This window comes from Habropoda laboriosa, unplaced genomic scaffold (assembly GCF_001263275.1).
Source record: "Habropoda laboriosa isolate 0110345459 unplaced genomic scaffold, ASM126327v1 scaffold97, whole genome shotgun sequence".
Taxonomy (NCBI): domain Eukaryota; kingdom Metazoa; phylum Arthropoda; class Insecta; order Hymenoptera; family Apidae; genus Habropoda; species Habropoda laboriosa.
In genome coordinates this window covers 492,308-498,989 of record NW_017100220.1, presented here as the reverse complement: position 1 = coordinate 498,989, position 6,682 = coordinate 492,308, and positions in this window count along the sequence as shown.

Genomic DNA, 6,682 nt, shown 5'->3' with positions numbered 1-6,682 from the left:
ATAAAACGAGGGAGAGACAAAGAGAGAAGCAAAAAGAGAAAACGGGGGAGAGCTAAAGAGATATAAAACGAAGGAGAGAGAGAGACAAAGAAAAAGACAGAGAGAGGCAAAGAGAGAGAAAGCGAGGGAGAGACAGAGCAAAAAAGAGAGAGACAAACACAGAAAGAGAGAAAACAAGGGAGAGACCGAGAGAGACGAAGAGAGATAGAGAAAACAAGGGAGAGACCGAGAGAGACGAAGAAAGAGGGAGAAAACAAGGGAGAGACCGGGAAAGACGAAGAGAGAAAACAAGGGAGAGACGAAGGGGGAAAGAACCTAAGAGAGGCATAACCAGAGAGAGAGAGAGACAAAGGGTGAAAGAGCGAGAGGGTGAGAGGGGTGAAGGGGACTCCCGGTTTCCGCGCGGACTCGTAATAATGACGAAACGAGCCGGCTGCGCAGTCACGTCGACCCACATTTATAAATAGAGGAGGCCTCGTCTCCGTCGGGGCGACGGTGAGCGCGGTGTGTGTCACCCCAGGAATACCATGCTCGACCGAGTGACCGACCGCGTCGCTGTGAATGGGCCTTCGACCGTGCTCCACGGAAAACCGCTCGTAAACCGTTTCCACGCGAATACTCCCAGCCTTTCGTGGAACCCATCGAACCCTCCCAAGGGTAAATTTTACGACAAAGATAACGACGATTAACGACGATCGTTTGGTGACCAATGGGATACTGATCTGTCTTTGTATACCGTTCTGTTGTTCTGCTCCTAGTCACGATCAACTCGTGGAATAGAAAAGATGGTCGTTCGAGTGAATTGTCGGAGACGTTACCGAGGAATGAGTTCTGCAAGATGGCTCTTTTGTTGGCAATTGTTGATTCGAACTGCTTCGTTGGGGAATTGCAAGTCAATGAAGAATGTTGATTAGTCAGGAGGGAAAAGCACAAGGATCGTCTGGGTAAAGTATCGGACGTAGATACTTGATCATTACAGTTTACCTCTTCGGCTCAGGTTCGATCTAATAAATTTCGCGTGATACATTCTATTCACGAAAATTCTAGTCTTCCGGATAGGAAGTATCGACAAATTGCTCTGCTCCCTGTGTTGTTCCCTGCCAAGCACGAATTATCACGGTTATTATTTATTCAGTGGAGAGGATATAGTTCCCTTGCTTGCAGAGGGGTAAAAGTGGCCATGACATTTCTAGCGCAATTGCAATTAGACTTGACAAAACTACGTCCACTCGGTAGCAAGTGTTTGAACGTAAAGAGTCATTTAGAAGAAAGTCGACTGTGTCAGAAATTTCATTCGCGTTATTTGCGTGAACTAATTAGTTGTCGATAGATGACACCTACGTTATTACTCCATACTTTCTATTCCTCTCCTGTTATGCACATCTTCGTGACACATTCTTTCAAGAATTCGCGAGGAATTTCGTTTCGATCATCTCTTCATAATTCCACTTCGTCAGCATCTCCCACGCTCTGGAGATCGTCTTCCCGCGACATCAGACCGTTATTGCGATCGTTGACGTCGCAGTGTGACGCGATCGATCGCGAACGGTGACGTTCGCCACGGATTCGGATCAGGTTTCCGCGAAAAACGAGCGTCTGGTGAATCCGTGTCTTCTCCACGCGGAAAACGGTCTCGCGGACACGATACACAACGCAGCGCCCGTTTCACCGCACAACAACGCTATTTATGCCACTTGCTCTGCGAATAGTCCGATTGGCCTGGCTCCAGACCGTATTTTTCACTTCCATCTACAGGCCCAGTGGCAAAAATTTCGCGGACGTGACGGAACGCACGGAGAATGCGCGTTAACGCGCGTCTTACCAGAGAAATTGTAACTATAATTCGAACGATTCTGATACCGAGTGAGTGAACAGTTGAAAAATTCATTCGTACTCTCGTTTCAATGAAATTTATCAGGTCGTGCAAGGTGAAACGTCGAATTTCTAATTAAAAAACTCTGTGTCCTTTTTAAGAAAGAGATGTGAATGCCTAGAAATTGTCTCCGAAATTAGGGGAATTTTTATATTAAAGAAGAAAAATTGAAGTCTGTAGAAGTTGCTTTGAAACACTGGAAATTATTAAGTCGTGTAATATGAAACGACGAATTTCTGATCATTCCGAGATTGATCGCTCAGTGTTGAAAAATTCCGAATTTTTTCGTATTAATTTCGGCGTATTATGTGTCAATTGAGACCAATGTGACATTCGAATCCATTCAATACCACAGTTATCTAATACGTCGAATACGAGTGTTTGTTTGGTCAAGCTGCTGCATCTTTCAGTTAATTTCCGATTTTGATTATAGGTTATTGTTTCTAGCGTCGATGACGTATCATCGGATAGGTATTTTCGAATGAGTTAAAAGTGGCGATCTCTGACGCAGTAATTGTTCGTTCATTTGCGTTCCGTGGTTTATTTAAACTCATTGGTTACGCGGCTAGTATGGCTACGTAGGTTGTTGATTGTTTTGAAGAGTAAGAGCTTCTATGTTACTTGATCGTAGCTCTAGGTTATCCAGTTACATTCGTGAATTTCCTACGACGTCTTGATTGAACTAGCTTGCACCAGTTGTCAAGATTGATACTATAGAATCATCAATACTCTATGACACTTCGAAATATATTTTTCTGTTGTATACACAGTCGTTCGTAAAAGTACACTTCCAAACTGAATAAAGATACGGTGATAATCTCGTAGAGAATTCGAATCCTCGACAAATTTTGAAACATCTACAATCAACGCCATTTTTCATTACATTAACTCTAACCCTTTATACTAAAGCTTCACCGAATAAAATGTTCTTTCTTATATCTAGTCCTAGCTTGCACCAGTTGTCAAGATTGATACTATAGAATCATCAATACTCTATGACACTTCGAAATATATTTTTTCTGTTGTATACACAGTCGTTCGTAAAAGTACACTTCCAAACTGAATAAAGATACGGTGATAATCTCGTAGAAAATTCGAATCCTCGACAAATTTTGAAACATCTACAATCAACGCCATTTTTCATTACATTAAATCTAACCCTTTATACTAAAGCTTCACCGAATAAAATGTTCTTTCTTATATCTAGTCGTTCAGCATGCTTCGAAACTGAATACATAGGAACTTACTGGAACTCAATAAAAAATATGGAATATACTTTCCTAGAAAATTGCACCCCTTAACAAAATTCGAAGTAGCTAAAACGCTTAGCTAAACCTTCGCTGTATTTTCTACATACATTCGTTCATCAAAGTACACTTCGAATCTGAACAAAGATACGCGTATAATTGCTAAAGAAGTTCGATTTCGTAACAAATGTTGAAGCAGCCGAAACGCCCTTTTTAATTGCATCACAGCTAACCCCTTTACACTAAAGCTCCGCTGTAAAACATACATTTTCCACAGACGTGAGCAGTTCTGCAAACATGAGAAACTAGTTAAATTAACGAGGATGTTTTTGCAAACAGCTCATTGAACATGTACCAGCAGATGTAGAGTGAGACTTGACCCTCCATTATCGAGCCACATTCCCGTTCCGCAAAACACGCTGCCGCGCGACCAGAAACATTGTTCCGCCGTGCATACCAAGGCCTCTGGTATCGAGACAAAGCATCCTCGACACGCGAAGGTCTGCGGTTACGCAACAATCGATCGTTCCTTTTCCTTCGAAATGCCCAAGCTTCAATAACGACATCTAAGCAACGAACGTTCGTTACAAAGCGTTACGGCAGGAGGTTAAGAATCGAGCGATCGACACTGGCTACGACAATTGGTTACGACCGATATCCCGACGACGAACGTCGACGCGTATAAAAGGCGAGCAAGCAACATCTGTGGTGCCCGCGCGCGATCGAAGAAGAAGCGCGCAGCTTTTGTTGCACGCCTAATGCCTCCGCGGTGTGGTGTCTAATAATGTAGCAAGGCCGTTCTTCCCGATGTACCGTGAATGCCCGTTTCGTTACGACACCGTTCAGTTGCTGCTCGAAAACTCGAGGAACGCCGCCTAACGTCCTCGCGCCGCGACAGTAAATCAGCGCACGCGCGAGCTGGCACGCGTTAGCCTTTATTATACGAAGCGAGCGAGGAAATTGGAAAATTCTCGAGAACACGCGACGCCCCGGATGATCTCGCCCAGTGGAAAACACCCGGCGAGGAGGAAAACACGCGGAAGAAGCGAGACGCTTGGCGAGCGAACGCCTCCGGCGAGATTCGCGAACTTACTGGAACTCAATAAAAAATATGGAATATACTTTCCTAGAAAATTGCACCCCTTAACAAAATTCGAAGTAGCTAAAACGCTTAGCTAAACCTTCGCTGTATTTTCTACATACATTCGTTCATCAAAGTACACTTCGAATCTGAACAAAGATACGCGTATAATTGCTAAAGAAGTTCGATTTCGTAACAAATGTTGAAGCAGCCGAAACGCCCTTTTTAATTGCATCACAGCTAACCCCTTTACACTAAAGCTCCGCTGTAAAACATACATTTTCCACAGACGTGAGCAGTTCTGCAAACATGAGAAACTAGTTAAATTAACGAGGATGTTTTTGCAAACAGCTCATTGAACATGTACCAGCAGATGTAGAGTGAGACTTGACCCTCCATTATCGAGCCACATTCCCGTTCCGCAAAACACGCTGCCGCGCGACCAGAAACATTGTTCCGCCGTGCATACCAAGGCCTCTGGTATCGAGACAAAGCATCCTCGACACGCGAAGGTCTGCGGTTACGCAACAATCGATCGTTCCTTTTCCTTCGAAATGCCCAAGCTTCAATAACGACATCTAAGCAACGAACGTTCGTTACAAAGCGTTACGGCAGGAGGTTAAGAATCGAGCGATCGACACTGGCTACGACAATTGGTTACGACCGATATCCCGACGACGAACGTCGGCGCGTATAAAAGGCGAGCAAGCAACATCTGTGGTGCCCGCGCGCGATCGAAGAAGAAGCGCGCAGCTTTTGTTGCACGCCTAATGCCTCCGCGGTGTGGTGTCTAATAATGTAGCAAGGCCGTTCTTCCCGATGTACCGTGAATGCCCGTTTCGTTACGACACCGTTCAGTTGCTGCTCGAAAACTCGAGGAACGCCGCCTAACGTCCTCGCGCCGCGACAGTAAATCAGCGCACGCGCGAGCTGGCACGCGTTAGCCTTTATTATACGAAGCTAGCGAGGAAATTGGAAAATTCTCGAGAACACGCGACGCCCCGGGTGATCTCGCCCAGTGGAAAACACCCGGCGAGGAGGAAAACACGCGGAAGAAGCGAGACGCTTGGCGAGCGAACGCCTCCGGCGAGATTCGCGCTTACGTGGCCACCGACTGGACTCTGACACTGGTATTTTGGATCCGTTGTAAATTGTGGATGCGACTTTAAGCGGTTTCACCGATCATTGGTTCTCTCTTTCGGTTTGTACTCGAGTTTGAAGTTTAGTCTGCGTTGAGGCCGAGTCTCGGTTCAACGTTGAGGTTAGGTTGAAGTTGTGAAGTTTACTAATGCAAGATTAATCCTGATATTGGTACTGATGTTGATGTTAAGTTGAAGTTGGCATTGATGTTGCCATTGAGTTGAAGCTGGTATGGATGTTGATGTTAAGTTGAAGTTAAAGTTCGAGTTTATATTGACGTTGATGTTGCTTTCGAGTTGAAATTAAAGCTAAAATTGGTATTGAAATTAAAGCTAAAGTTGATGTTAATGTTCAACTTAATGTTGAATTTATGATAAGAATTTTGCAATGGTTTCAAGTCTTAACAAGCTTCTTCCTTCACCGATGGTGGGAATCTTAAACATGTTTTACCAGAGTTTCAGGTATTCATAGATACACTCCTGTTGCCAATTTTGAGACGTCATGTGCGATGAATATTGAATGCAATATGCATATGCAATAAAAGTCTAGTCAGTGTGAATAGCAAAAGTTCAATACTTTCTTCTTCCATAAATTACTTGAGGCTTGCCTAATGGAAGCTGATGTTGGTAAAACTATATAGATTCGAGGGTATCGGTTCGTTTTATGGTGAAGTTTTCGAAATTATTACACGGCTGACTGGCGAAGCAAAAATTCACTTGCCTACTTTTGCAAATAATTTTATCCTACAATTACGTACTTTACACCAAAGATTACTCGCAAATGTTAAGAATAATTCGACAAATTTTTCAGTAATTCATGGAAAAATTTGAAGAAAGACTCCACGATATATTTACACATCTAAAGAGTACATTTCAAGGAGAGTGCGATGATTGATTAATTTGGCGTCCGTTCAAAAAACTCAAACGTTGGACTTTTATTACCATTGTTTATTGCGTCAATGCACTTTATGTACTAATGTATGCAATGAGATCGCACTAGAAAGCACGGGCTTGCGTAAACACCGGCGAAGTGATATAATAGTAAACGCCATTGTCGTTGGCAGGCATACAAATTTCAAAACCGCGGGATTAGCATAAAACCGATTCAGAAATAACACTAAACTGCACCAATCCACTCTTCCGGAGAGTAACACATCTTTTTGCCAGCAGCTTCGAGAAGAAACTTTCTTCCTTGATTAATCACCGACCTCCATTTACTAAAAACCTTTAAAATCACCTAGTTGGGAGCAATATTTGCATTTCGCCGGGAATTATACTTAACATAAAACCAACCCAATTTATCAAACCGAGGTACACGAATGGTTACAGCGCGAAAGTCATA